Genomic DNA, 15,675 nt, shown 5'->3' on the forward strand with positions numbered 1-15,675 from the left:
TCCTCAAAGATAACAGCCTGCTCGACCCGTCTCATTCCGGCTTCTGGCCCAACCACAGTACCGAGACCGCCCTGATCCCAGCAACCAACGACATCAGACACCTCCTTGAACTAGGATGAAGAGCAGCCTTCATCCTCCTTGACCTATCAGCTGCCAGCAACACCATCTTCCACCACACTCATCACCAGACTCCACATCAGTGGCATCCAACACAATACACTCAACTGAATCGCCTTCTTCCTCTCTGGCCGAATGCAGAGGATCCTCCTCCCACCCTTAGTCTCTGCACCCAAAGACATTATCTGCGGCTCCTCCTTCCATCCCACCCTCTTCCAAATCTACATGACTCCACTGGCTGACATCGCACGCACCCTCATCTTCAACATCATCTCCTACGCAGATGACACCCATACCTCACTGACGACACCTCCACCACACAAATGAACTTCCAAAACACAATGACCAAAGTCGCCACTCAGATGAGGACCAACCGCGTCAAACTAAATTCAGACAAAACAGAGATCCTCATCTTCTGGAACAAGTCCTCCTCCTGGGACAACACTTGTTGGCCCGCCACACCAGGACCCACTACCAACCACGTATGCAACCTTGGCACCATCCTAGGCACCAGATCAACGCCTGCCTGCTTCCATGTCCTCTGCATGCTTCGCAAGATCTTCTGATGGATCACCATCAAGACAAGGAAGACAGCTACCCAGGCCATCTCATCTCCAGCCATGTCAACTACGGCAATGCACTCTACGCAGGAACCACGAAACAGCTCATGAATCGCCTCTGTCGCGTAGGTTCTCATTATCCTAATGAGACTACTGGATTCGGGCGGTAGAATCACATGTACTGCGGGGGACTGGGTTTGATCCCGCACCATGTGATATCTGTCAGCCTAATCCGGGTTAGTGCCTCATCTCCACCCAAGAGCAGGGATGATTGGGGCAAAAGGGTGCATGACATACATGACTCCTCAGGGGAATCGTGGTCACTCAGTTCTCATCTGTTTCTCTCAGTTGCATTAGTCTCACATATGCAAGGACAATCAGAGGCAGAGGAAAGTTCAATAAGGTTTTATTGAAGTCACTGCATCTTAGATAATAAAGCATATTTTGCTATAACTAGGACGATTAAGTACAATAAGATTAAAATTGTGACAAGGAGAGTAAAACACAAGAACAAACCTACCATACTGTCACTAAGGTTTGTAGGTATAGTTCCTACCTAAGCTATGTTAGGGCACAGCATGTTAAGCTGTAAGTCTGCTTTTCAGGTTCCCCCTGGGAAGACATCATCCTTCATACCTGAGCAAGAGGCCTGTGGTCGACATAAGCCGCTGTAGCAAAGCAACCAGCATACAGTTGTGGTCATCTGGCTGGAATCTCCCTCTAAAGTACATGGGTCAAAGTAGTGTTTTTATAATAAAACATCTAATGTTCCAAGAAAGGATCCCCACGTAAGAGTGTGTTTGTTTCTGTGAACACTGGAGACAACGCCTACCACTTTTACCCGCAACCTATCTTACTGTAGCCTTGAGAAAAGCACAGAAGGAAAAGGACACAGTGCTGACCTAGGTGAAGAACAGCTAGATAGAGAAAATAAAACAAGACCGCAAATGTGGCTAATGTTAAAATAATAAAACAAAGCTGAATAAAATATATCTAGGTTAAAGTGCACAGCAGCAGATCTAGTTTGCTAAAATAACGTGTATAAAACTATAGCTAAAGATGGCTACACAACACCCTCCCCTTCGCAGTTTCTGAGGTGGTTCAAAGCCTAATTTAAGATATAAAGGCCACTAAAATCCATCTTAAAGCATATACATATATGGGAATGTCAATGATGACAAGTTAAAAGACACTTGAGCATGTATGAGAAAAAGGTCAATTTAAAATATTAACTGTGGCGTCGAGAAAGCTGAATTTCAAAAGTCAGAGTCAGTTTTAAAGTTGCCAATTGAATCCAGGATTATTGAAGATAAGAAATCTTCCACTTTGGCAGGTGGTAAAGTAGGAAGTTCCTCACTGGGGAGCATTTGTGTTCCAAAGCCTAAGCTCCAGCCGAGGAAGCAGCATTCTGTGGTGTGCCCAGCAGTGAGTTTAGTGCTGCATGATCCACAAAGGGCAACTCATAAATGGCTTCCTGCAGCAAACGCACCCTCAAAGCGCATGTCTGGTAATGAGCCCTCTGTGAGAACATCAACAGATCAGCGTCCAATGAAAGCCAGCGCTGCGTAGAAAAACAAACTTTCAGTGCACATTCAGAAGGGCACCAGAGGCACAGAAAAACGGGTTGCCCACAATGCAAAACAGGTCTGAATGACAGAGACCAGTCAGACTCCAATCGCTCCAGGAGTAGTGCTCCAAAGTACTGCATCATGCGTTCATGACACAGCTGCGCTGGTGGAAGCATTTCAGTCCTTCTTGTTGTAAAGGAACAGCCACTGCACAGAAAAAGTAGCAACAGCAAAATGCCACCTATTACAGCCAAGGTTATCGAAGAGACATTTATACGAGAAGGGTAGCTCCCACACCTCGTATATGTAACTATCTCCTAGCGTTTCATATCTGCCCACTGAAATGTGTTTTAAGCAGGATGTAAATTGAAGTGTTGAAATAGGCAGATTGATGACCCCATGTATTAACCACTCAGCAGATGGTATTTTAGCCACAGTGAAAGGCAACTTTTCTAATTTTTCAATATTTAACATGACATAAGTCTCTTCCCTCTTAGCTATTTGTTGTTGTTGTCAAGTTAAATTAAATGTAGAAAATATGTCCCTCGCACTAACGTGTTGCCATAGAACGCGACCTACTTTCAGTGATTGTAGTGTCCAACCTAACTGCATAATGGATCTTAGGTGACCCTGTCATGGTGTAAAGAGGACATGTCACTCTGTACTATGTCTATTGCAGAGGAAACAATGTTGCTTAAGGTGTATATTCGGTCACACAGGGTATTTATTAATCCCATTATCTACAACAGCAAATGATTTCTGTAAATTTTCCTAGTCTATTTGCTGTAACCGGGCAGCAGCTTCTTGTTGAGAAAGCTTCCAAATTTCATTATAGAGTGCAAATGAGAAGGGCTTTCTGCGTTGTTTTCTGGGGCCTAAGCAAAAATCCTGTAAGTCAGTATTATTAGACAGGAGACAGAGGTGTTCTTTAACAGCATCTAGTGAGGAACTCTTCAACCATTGCTTGGATAGTTTCCCTACACTGCATGTTGTTACTATACCTGTATGTTCAGATGACACATAGCGAGGGTCAGGTCTGCTTGTTCAAAAACCCCTATGGAGTTTACAAAATGTTTATGACACCCATTGGTATCTATTGGCCACAATAACCACCCACCAGGACGTGAAAGTGAAGCATTAAATGTGCCATTTTGGACCCATGCATCGAGCTGATCTTCTGTTGCATTGATACATTTTTGCCATTTGTGGGTGGGGGCGTGGCTTCGGTCATCAAGATGGCTGTCACACTCTAAGAGTACTCCGGACCCCTCCGTATCTGCCGCTGTAAGCCCTGTTGCTCCAGCATCCAGTTTACCCCTGATGTGATAGCAGCCCCACCTGTAGACCAGGAGATGTGTCGCGGGGAGTAAAAGATCCGCAGGGTTGTCGTGAGGGCCTGCCAAGAGACTGGGCCTACGAAGAGCTGCTGACCCGGTGGTTGCCAACATGGCCTTGAGGAGGAGCCCTGACCCTCTGAGAGGCGGCAGAGACAGGCTGTTGAGCCGCGCTGTTCTGAGCGACGATCTGGCCCAACGGCCGACAATTGGATGCCTGCCACGTGAAGGACCGGGTTTGGCAGGAGATCCGAGTGAGACATCAAGAGGACCAGGAGTCGAGCTTGCGAGCGGAAGTGCCAGGGTACTGCTGTGGCCTGCCCTAGGGCCTGGACCGGGCGGGCCCGAACAAAGGAGAAAGACAGCGTGCGGCGGGCGCTAGAAGGCCTGGCGCCCGAGAAGGAGCTGGAAGGATCCTGCCATCTGTGCTGCGCAGATCAGGACTGCCAGAGAGAAGACCGACTGGCCTGCCCTGGGGCCCGGGCTGAGCAGACCAGGCCGGAACAGAGGTACGGCACAGAACGGGCTTGTGAGACTCAGGCGGCTGAGGGGGAGCTTGAACGATCCTGTCAACCGCATTGCGCAGTTCACAAGCGGCCAGGAGCAGAGTAGTGGATGCCGAAGAAGGGGCCGCAGTGTGGAGACCGCAATGGAGACCGGGCCCCTGGAGTCTGCCTCAATCGGAAGACAAGTGAGGAGCGTTTGGGTGGAGGCTGTGGTGGGGCCAAAACAGCAGAGGTGGAGGTGACCTGGAGACCCAGCGCACTAAGCGGTGTGGTGATGTGAGGAGAGCCGGGTGGAGGGACTGGTGAAGAGTGCTGGCCGGACAGGAGTGGGCGGCAGACACGGTGTGAGATGCACTGAAATCCCAGGATCCGTGGAGACTTTCCCTCGTCTGCTGCCCTTTTCCCTCCCTTTGATTCCTAGTGACTGTGCGGTCCCCCGTGGTTGGGTCCTAGAACGCCTCACCTGCGGTGGAGGAAAGTGACCTGAGCCTCTGAAGTGCTGTGCGACAGTGTAGAGGTAAATAGAGAGTCGTGGTGCCCACACCCTGCAGTCTTGGCATGGGGAAAGACAAAACTAACAGGCAGCCACCTACATCCCAGCAGCGCATTGACCAGTTCACCACTTAGACAGCCCCCTAGAGGGAGGGTGGCCTGTCACCAGAGACCACTGTAATAGAAGGGGTGGACACGATCCTACAGGCCACTCAATCCTTGCAATTAGCCATTGAAACAAAAATTGGTGAAGTGCTGGAAGATGTGGGCCTACTGCGACAAGACCTGCGAACAGCAGTGGGCCGTATCAAAGAAGTAGAAGACCGAGTCTCCCTGGCAGAGGACAACATCACAGACCTTAAGACCAAAGTCGCCCAACTACTGGCCCATATTAGTGAGCTTCATCATAGAGCTGAGGATGCCAGAAACCGCTCCAGGCGCAACAACCTGCGCTTCATTGGCTTTCCAGAGGGAGCCGAAAAGACCCAGGTAGTCGAGTTTCTGGAGCGTTGGATTAGATCCTGGGTGACAGAGCAACAACTGTCACCTTGGTTTTCCTTGAACGTGCCCATAGGGTGCTGGCGCCCAGACCCCCTCTGGTAGGACCCAGATGACCAATGATTGCTAGGTTTCTTAACTTTAAGGACTGCAACACTAATCTCAGAGAAGCGAGAGCGCACCCAGTTCTCCACTGGGACTATCACAAAATCCTCATCTTCCCAGATGATACAAGAGAAGTGCAAAATAAATCTCGCTTTTATGAGAGAGTCAAACAAAAGCTAAGAGCAATGCAGCTGCTTTACATGCTGCTTTACCCTACATGCCTTAAGGTCCTCAATGATGGGAAATCCTTCTTCTTTGACTTGCCGGAAACTGCTTGGGACTGGCTCACTGAGGAGCACTGTGTTGCCTGGAAGGGCCCCCCTCCTTGCGCTTAGAACTCCCCGGGGCCTAGCCACATCGACTCGATGGGGTTGAGGGGCGGACGAAGATGCACTCGGTCCTGTTGCAGGAAGCAGAGTGGGGCAACCCGGTCGCCCGAGGAGGAGTTGACGAGCCCAAGGGATCCGAAGGGACTGACCACATCCAGCTGTCCTGAAGAGAAGCGACCCATACCAGACCACGAGGGTGATCGCCTTAATCAAACTCCCTCCCTGTCGTGAGACATAGAGACAAAACTGATCCCAAGCAACTGTAACAGAGGCGGGAGGGAGATCTCCTGGCCGGAAGTGGATGTGGGACGAGGGGATGTAATATTGCAGAGCTCCGACTATATGGAGGGGTCCACCACTCCACACCCATTACAGACACCTTGATTTCCAGGTTTTGGTTGTGTTCAGGGGCGACAGATGCTTCAGGGATAGAAGTATGGGGTGGGGGCAGTTGGGGGAATGGGGTGAAGTAACAGTAGAATACTGTCATTTTATGGCTAAGTTTCGTTTGTACTAATGTTTTTCTTTCAGGTGGTCACATCACGCCCCTAGGGCTATATTGCACATGTGTCCCTCCAAGTGGGACCCTCTACGTGCGGCCTTCTTCCTGGGGGGGAGACCGACATATGCAAGGAGCGTTATGCAAGTCAACACTGGTTCCCCACACATATTGGAGCTTCCTGAACAGGTTCTTTCCTAGAATGTTAATGGGCTCCTAGACAAAATCAAGTGCTCTGCGGTTTTCAACGCCCTCCACTGCTTTGTCAATAGTGTTACTCCAGGAGACACATTTGCTTGGCACCAGCTCCCCTATGCTCGCGCGAGGCGGTTATGACAGAGTCTACCACGCAGGCTTCTCTAGAGGCTCTAGAGGGGTAGCTGTCCTGCTACACTGCTCACTACCCATAGTGACCACCACAACCAAGTTAGATCCACAAGGACGATCTGCTGCCGTGTCAGGCACACTTGGCTGACCCATTAATCTCCTGAGCGCTTATGAGCCCCCTGGAGCGTTTGAACGATTCCTAGAGGCTCTCCAGGAATGGGTGGGACAGCTCCCCCTGGGATTGACAATCCTGGGAGGTGACTTCAACTCTGTCATGAATCCAGAGATTGAAACCACTGGGCCTCCATCCACGAAATGGATCACTCGAGCTACAAGACTGAGCCGCTGGGCAGATGGACTGGGCCTCTGTGATGTGTGGTGGGTTTGGCACCCTAGAATGCGACAATACACACATACGTTGGCAGCGCACCATAAACATGCGAGAATAGACCTCCTCTTCATGCTGGCCCTGGAAGTTTCACAGGTTGCTGGTGCAGAGATACTGCCATGCAGAGTCTCTGGCCATGCACCACTCCTTGTCCAGTTGGATGGCACTGGCACGGCCCAGTGCCCACAGTGGCGACTGAATGCCTCCACGATTCAAGCCCTAAGAGGACAGCTCACCAACTACTTCACAAGCAACTTGGGGTCTGTTCCGTCGCCGGACACAATATGGGCTGCCTGTAAGGCCACCCGCGGGGACATGCCAAACATCTTTTCCGGGTATGAGAACGCATGAGGAACCAACAAGTGGCAGAACTCCAGGCCCAGGCATTACGCCTTGAGATGCAACTCTCCTCCACCACTCATGCGTCCATTATTAGACAAATAGGCCTAATTAGGGAGGAAACCCATCATCTCACCCTTGAAACCGCGAAGCACATGTGACATGCCTCGACTGCTTGCGTGTAAGGATGGGGTGATAAAAACGGAAAACTGATGCACTGGCTGGCAACCCGGCCCTTGGCAGGCAGGGTTGTCCCTGAAATTGTCAATGACTCACGCGCCACCTCCCAGACACCCCAAGATTTTGCGCAGAGCTTTGCCACTTATTATACAAGACTTTACGCAGAACGCCCTAGACTCCAATCGGAGAGGGAAGCCCCTCTGTTGAGAGACGTGTCCTTTCCTAGAATCTCAGCAGGAGGGAGACACGACCTTGATGAACCCATCGTGCTAGAAGAGATCAGAACAGCTATTTTGGTTCTGGCCACGGGTTTCCGGTGGAGCTTTACAGTACGTGCAGCGACATCTTGGCCCCACAGCTCTTGAGCATGTATGAAGAAGCTGAATAGATGGGCAGTTTTTCCCCAGTCCTCGACCAGGCCACTATTGTGGTGATCCCAAAGACCCGCCCTCCATCGCATCACTCCTTAATACCCAATAAATGTACAGTAAGGAGTGGTCGCATATTAACTGCAATTACTACCCGTTGCGGTTTTGCCATGGTAAATAGTAAAATAGTAAAATTTGTTCAGAGATAAGCACACCAAATGGTGATTATCCTTTTAGGGTTCAAGCTTGAACAACCTACGGCATTAGTTAGGTACTCCCTACTTAGCTGAGGAGGAAAAATCCTTAATACCATGGATGTCACCGTAAATAGTATTGAGGTGTCTTTGCATGTAGTGAGACAGAGATACTTAGGAGGACCCGACCAAACATTGGCAGTGCCATGTTGTGTAGTTTCTCATTATCCTAATGAAACTGCCAGATTCGGGCGGCAGAATCACCTGTACTGCAGAGGAGTGATCCCGCACCATGTGATACCTGTCGGCCTAATCCGGGTTTGTTCCGGCTAACTAGCGGTGCCTCATCTCCACCCAATAGTAGGGATGATTGGGGCAACCGGGCTCATGACATACATGACTCCTCAGGGGAATTGTGGTCACCGAGATCTCATCCGTTTCTCTCAGTTACATTAGTCTCAAATGTGCAAGGACAATCAGAGGCAGAGTAAAGTTCAATAAGGTTTTATTGAAGTCACTGCATCTTAGATAATAAAGCATGTATTGCAATAACTATGACAATGAAGCACAATAAGATTAAAATTGTGACAAGGACAGTAAAACACAAGAATAATGCTACTATACTGTTACTAAGGTTTATAGGGATAGTTCCTACCTAAACTATGTTAGAGCACAGCATGTTAAGCTCTCATTCTGCCTTTCAGAATCCCTCTGGGAAGACATCATCCAGCATACCTGAGCAACTACTTAAGCCGCTGTAGCGAAGCAATCAGCACTCAGTATACAGTCGTGGTCATCTGGCTGCAATCTCCCTCTAACCTACATGGGTCAAAGTAGTGTTTTTATAATAAAACATCTAATGTTCCAAAAAGGATCCCCACATAAGAGTGTGTATGTTTCTGTGAACATTGGAGAAAGAGCGTACCACTTTTGCTGAGAATCTATCTTACTGTAGCCTTCAGAATAGCACAGAGTGAAAGAAATGTCTTGTTTAAGAACGCAGTGCTGACCTAGGCGAAGAACAGCTAGATAGAGAAAATAAAACAAGCCTGTAAATGTCGCTAATGTTAAAATAATAAAACAAAGCTGAATAAAATATGTCTAGGTTAAAGTGCACAGCGGCAGATCTAGTTTTCTAAAATAATGTGTATAAAACTATAGCTAAAAATGGCTACAGAACACCTCCAGAACATCCAGAACGTGGCAGCGAGACTCATCCTTGAACGCCTTGGAGGCCGCTCATTCTTCCACCTTGCCGCCAGCTCCTGGAACAGCCTTCACCTGTGCAACACCCCTTCCCTTGAAGACTTCAGAAGACAGCTCAAGACCTAGCTCTTTGACCTCCATCCCTAGCGGCCAGGGCTAATCATGGGGTAGTGCAAAGCATTTGTTGTACACACAGTCAATAAATGAAGCACACACTCAATGACTAACCCCAGGCCAATGGTTTGTATATGGCAAAAATATATATTTGTTACTTTATTTCTAGAACCACAAGATTCAAGTTGCAGGTAAGTACATTTGCAAGTAAGTATCCAACATATGTATCAATAACACTTTGAATTGAATTGGCAACTTATACGGTTTTTGAATAAATAGCAATAATCTGTTTTAAAAGTTGACACACTGCTATTTTCAGAAACAGTTCCTGGGGAGAAGAAAAGTTAGCACAGTTTCTAGGTAAGTACAGGACTTACAGTTCCAGTCTCTGGGAGTTGGAATGTCCACAGGTTAGGGTACAAGTTAACCCCAAACACCCACCACCAGCAACGTGGGGCCGGTCGTGTGCAGAGGTCAAAGATGAGGTTGATTTAACATGGGCTCCTATGGAGACTGGGGGTACTCGGAATCAGGCCTGCTTGCAGGTAAGTACCCGCATCTTCAGAGGGTAGACCTGGGGGTTTAAAGAAGCACCGGGAGGGGCAACAGGTGAGCACTAAAGCACTAAACACACACCCTCAGTGGCGCAGGGGCGGCCGGGTGCAGGGCTCAAACACAGTGTCGGGCTCCCAATGTTTTTCTATAGGGGGACCCCTGGGGTCACGTAGGTGCGGCAGGCTGGGTCCTGGAGGTCAGGTCTCGAAAACCATAGGCTGAACAAGGTCAAGGGCCGCATGCTGGACATTGCTGCACCGGAGACCAGGGGGCTGCGGGTGCAGAGAACCTTTTGGCGACAGGTATCTTCTTCCGGTTCTGTTGCAGTCAGACGGGCCCTCCGGATTCAGGTGGCAGGCATCATTGTGTTGAACAGGAGGGATAAACCCAGGGTGGGCACTTGTTCAAAATCGCCTGGGGACCGGCTGTAGTCGGTTGGGCCACCTGGACATGGGCCATGGGCATCAGGTGCAGAGTGGGCAGGACTCACGGATCTGGGGCGGCTATGGAGTCCTTGAATGGAGTTTCTTTTAGGGCAGGGCCGCTGTCCACTGGAGTTTTTGGTCCTCTGTGATGCAAGCAGTCCTCTGGAGGCTTTTCAGAGGTCGCTGGTCCTGCAGGATGCGTCGCCTTCTTTTAGCAGGGCTCTAGAAGCTGCAGACAGGCCGGTAGGGCTTGGGCCAAGTCAGTTTGCGTCTGCAGTCTCCTCTGCTGGGGTTCAGCTTGGCAGTCCATTTTCTTTCTTCTTTCTTCTTGTGAGGTCACCCCAAATCTGACGAGCAAAGTCAGGGGAGCCCTTAAATCCTGGATTTAGGGGCGTTACAGGGGTCAGAGGGCAGTAGCCATTGGCTACTGCCCCTGAAGGTAGCTACACCCTTCTTGTGTCCACTCCCTTTGGGGAAGGGGACACAGACCTAACCCTCTTGGTCCCTGCCCTGCAAACTAAGATGGAGAATTTTGCAAGGAGGGGGTAACCTCAGCTCTGGATACCTTAGTGGTGGTCCCAGCTGGGGTGGTCACTCCTCCCTGTTTTCCCTAATTTTCCTGCCAGAGTTGCAGCTGAAAGGGGGGCTTTGTCCGGGGTAGAGAGGGCAGGCATATCCACTAGCTGGAGTGCCCTGGGGCACTGTAACAAGAGGCCCGAGCCTTTGAGGCTCACCGCAAGGTGTTATAGTTCCTGCAGGGGGGAGGTGTGAAGCACCTCCACCCAGTGCAGGCTTTGTTTCTGGCCACAGAGAGCACAAAGGCTCTCACTCTATGTGGTCAGAAACTCGTCTACGAGTGGCAGCCCGGCACAGACTGGTCAGTCCTGCACTAGCAGTTTGGCTAACATACAGAGGGTATCTCTAAGATGCCATCTGGGTGCATTTTGCAGTAAATCCAACACTGGCATCAGTGTGGGTTTGTTGTGGTGAGAAGGTTGTTACCAAACTTCCCAGCATTCAGTGAAGCCATTCTGGAGCTGTGGAGTTCCTAATGACAAACTCCCAGCCCATATACTCAGTATGGCCACACTGCACTTACAGTGTCTAAGAATGGGCTTAGACACTGTAGGGGCATATTGCTCATGCAGCTATGCCCTCACCTGTGGTATAGTGCACCGTGCCTTAGGGCTGTAAGGCCTGCTAGAGGGGTGACTTACCTATGCCACTTGCAGTGGTTGGTGGGCATGGCTCCCTGGGAGGGGTGCCATGTCGACTTGGTATTTTTCTCCCTACCAGCATAGACAAGCTGCAATGGCAGTTTGCATGTGCTTGGTGAGGGATCCCCCAGCGTGGCACAATACATGGTGCAGCCATTGGGGACCTTCCCTGGCTACAGGCTCCTTGGTATCATGGGTACCTTTTACAATGGACTTAACTGTGTGCTAGGGGTGTGCCAATTGTGGAAACAATGGTACAGTTTTTGGGAAAGAACACTGTTGCTGGGGCCTACTTAGCAGGATCTCAGCACACTCTCAGTCAAGTCAGCATCAATATCAGGCAAAACGTGTGTGTGGGGGGGGAGGGCGGTAACCATGCCAACAAGAGCACTTTCCTACAATATGTCTCAAGTGCAGGGAAGGAGAATTTCAGTGACCATGGGTTCGACTAAGAACGAGGTAGGTAACAGGGCCAGAAGCCTTGTCAGAAGAAGTAACCATCATGAGCATCAGACCACCCTTGATACCACTCTGAACCAGAGCTGCAAAAGCAAAGCAGATTCCTCAAGCTACTTTGCCCTCATAACTATTTGTCTACATAAACTACCCAGGCCAAATTTGCATTCTTTTTTCCAACATCCTAGGGATTCTAGAGGTACCCAGAGTTTGTGGATCCCCCTGAGGAGACCAAGAAATTAGCCAAAAGACAGCGAAAATTTCGTTTTTTTTCTCAAAAAAATATGAAAAAAGGGCTACAGAAGAAGGCTTGTGTTTTTTTTACCTGAAAATGGCATCAACAAAGGGTTCTAAAATCACCATCTTCCCAGCTTTTAGGAACAGGCAGACTTGAATCAGAAAACCACATTTTTCAACACAATATTGGGATTTTACTGGGATAGACCCCATTTTTACTATTTTTTGTGCTTTTAGCCTCCTTCCAGTCGGTGACAGAAATAGGTGTAAAACCAATGCTGGGTCCCGGAAAGCTAAACATTTCTGAAAAGTCGACAAAATTCTGAATTCACCAAGGGGTCATTTGTGTACAAGGTTTTCCTACAGAAAATAACAGCTAAAATAAAAATATTATTGAAATTGAGGTGAAAAAAACAGCCATTTCTCTCCACGGTTTACTCTGTAACTTTTTCCTGCGATGTCATATTTTTTAAATTTAAGCAATATACTGTTACGTCTGCTGGACTCTTCTGGTTGCGGGGATATATAGGGCTTTTGGGTTTATCAAGAACCCTAGGTACACAGAGCCAATAAATAAGCTGCACCTTGCAATGGGTTTTCATTCTATACCAGGTATACAGCAATTCATTTGCTGAAATATGAAGAGTGAAAAGTAGGTATCAAGGAAACCTTTGTATATCCAAAATGGGCACAAGATAAGGTGTTGAGAAGCAGTGGTTATTTGCACATCTCTGAATTCTGGGGTCCCCATATTAGCATGTGAATTACAGTGCATTTCTCAAATAGACATCTTTTTACACACTGTCTTACATTTGGAAGGAAAAAATGTAGAGAAAGACCAGGGGCAATAACACTTGTTCTTCTATTGTGTTTTCCCCCAAGTCTCCCGATAAAAATGGTACCTCCCTTGTGTGGGTAGCCTAGTGCCTGCGACAGGAAACGCAACATGGACACATCACATTTTTACATTGAAATCTGTTGTGTCTTTTGCAAAGTGCCCAGCTGTGGATTTTGGCCTCTAGCTCAGCGAGCACCTAGGGAAGCCTACCAAAGTATGCATTTTTGAAAACTAGACACCTAGGGGAATCAGAGATGGGGTGACTTGTGGGGCTTTCACCAGGTTCTGTTACCCAGAATCCTTTGTAAACCTAAATATTTGGCCAAAAAAACACTTTTTCCTCATATTTCAGTGACAGAAAGTTCTGGAATCTGAGAGGAGCCACAAATTTCCTTCCAATCAGTGTTCCCCCAAGTCTCCCGATAAAAATGGCACCTCACTTGCGTGGGTAGGCCTAGTGCCCGTGACAGGAAATACCCCAAAACACACAACGTGGACACATCACATTTTCCAAAAGAAAACAGAGCTGCTTTTTGCAAAGTGCCTAGCTGTGGATTTGGCCTCTAGCTCAGCCGGCACCTAGGGAAACCTACCAAACCTGTGCATTGTTGAAAACTAGACATCTAGGGGAATCCTACATGGGGTGACTTGTGGGTCTCTCACCAGGTTCTGTTACCCAGAATCCTTTGCAAACCTTAAAATATGGCAAAAAACACTTTTTCCTCACATTTCGGTGATAGAAAGTTCTGGAATCTAAGAGGAGCCACACATTTCCTTCCACCCAGCATTCCCCCAAGTCTCCTGATAAAAAGGGTACCTCACTTGTGTGGGTAGGCCTAGTGCTCACGAAAGGAAATGCCCCAAAACACTATGTGGATACATCAAAATTATCAAATACAAAACTACCTGTTTTTGCGGGGACACCTGCGTTTTTGGTCCTGGACTCAGCAGCCATATAGGGAAACCTAACAAACCTAAACATTTATGAAAACTGGACACCTGAGGGAGTCCAGGGAGGTGTGACTTGTGTGGATCCCCCAGTGTTTTGTTTCCCAGAATCCTCAACAAACCTCAAAGTTAGCTAAAACTTCATATTTTTCCCACATTCTGTGTGGGATCACTGCACCAGGACAAATTTTCTACCACCCAACGTTCCCCTCAGTCTCCCGATAAAAATGATACCTCTCTGGTGTAGGTGGGCCAAGTGCCTGTGACAGGGAAGAGCCCAAATCATGTCGAAATTGAGGGGGAACCAAAGCAGGTCCAAAAGGGCAGTTTGAAAAAAAACATTTTTAGGTTGACAAGTGGGGCAGAATTTTTATCGGTATAGATGAGACAATGCTGAGTGGTAGGAATTTTGTGGATTCCTGCAGATTCCGGAAGGTTCCATTACAAAGATGTTTTAGTGTGCGGGGAAGAGCTGAAAGACTGTTACCCCATTCAGTTGGGGTGGGGGCATAACCTTGCCCATACTGGTTGGTAGCCACCACCCCACTATGTTTTTTTTTTTTTTAATTCCCTGGCATTTAGTAGGCTTTCTGCCTATCTGGGGAGTGGATCGGGGGTAATTGCCCCATCTACCCACCGGTGGGCAGAACAACTTTGGCCCCATTTATTTGGGTTGGGGGTATGGCCATACCTCCACCATTTTTTTTTTTTTTTTAAATCTTCCCTGGTCTCTGGTGGGCTTTCTGCCCCCCTTTAGGGGGCAGATGGGCCTTCCAAAAATAGGCCGATCTGCCCCCAAGGGGGGCAGAAATGGCCTAAAAATAATTTGACCCCCAGGGGAGCAACCCTTGCCTAAGAGGTTGCTCCGCTTGCGTGAAACTGACCCAAAAAAAAATTCTGGTGTCTAGTGGTTTCTGTCCCCCTTGGGGGCAGATTGGCCTAATAAAAATAGGCTGATGTTCCCCCAAGCTCTGCTTCCAGCGTGGAGGGGGCAGCCTCTGATGAGGTCAATGTGCAATCGAGCGCTGACGTCATCAGATGCCACGGGGGTGGAAGGGGAAGCGATTGGGATCGTGGTGCGAGGCCCCCTGGGGAGAGCGCTAGCGCTTCCGCCGGGGGCCGGTGCTTGGACGAGGTGGTTACTTCCCTGGCGCCGGAGCGCCACAGCAACGGACTTAACCACCTCGTCCAAGGCACCCGAGGGGTTAAAAATAAACTGTGTAGCTTTACTACGTTATTAGATTTGAAGAACAAAGTAAACTATGGGTCATGTTTATCAAAAATTAACTCAATGCAATGCAGCAAGCCACCTTGCTGCGCTGTGTGAAAGGGAAATGCCAGGAATGCATCGTATTTACCAATACAAAGCACATTCTTGTCCTTTCCTAGCGCTGTTGCACTTATCCTGCCTAGTGCCAATGTAGGAACCCTGGTGTCATTTTGCAAGGATGCCTGCGTTGCAGGCAGGATTAATTTTCTGCCGGGAGGGACACCTTCATACACAAACACAATCCTCAGAGGCATTTGCAACTTTCAAAGTGTGCTGCAGAATGTAACTCACTTAGAAAGATCAAACAACAAGGAAGAATAAAGGTGTTTCTCCTTGCTGCGTCTCTGATCAGGAGGCGTACAATTCTGATGTATCTGATGCCTTCCTGCTGCAGAGTAACTCAAGGCAGCTATTTGCACTGCCTTGCAGTACGCTAGAGTTATCAGGCCACTCAAAGCCACGCAAGGTGTCGTCTTGCATCCTCTTAAGCGGAGCAAGGTTGATGCACAATGTTGATAAATATGCCCCTATAATTATAGTTGGTTATTAACCTGCATAGATACACAATTGATGGCACACCAGTTACATGCAAATACTTACATTCC

Source organism: Pleurodeles waltl, chromosome 1_2 (genome assembly GCF_031143425.1).
Source record: "Pleurodeles waltl isolate 20211129_DDA chromosome 1_2, aPleWal1.hap1.20221129, whole genome shotgun sequence".
Lineage (NCBI taxonomy): Eukaryota > Metazoa > Chordata > Amphibia > Caudata > Salamandridae > Pleurodeles > Pleurodeles waltl.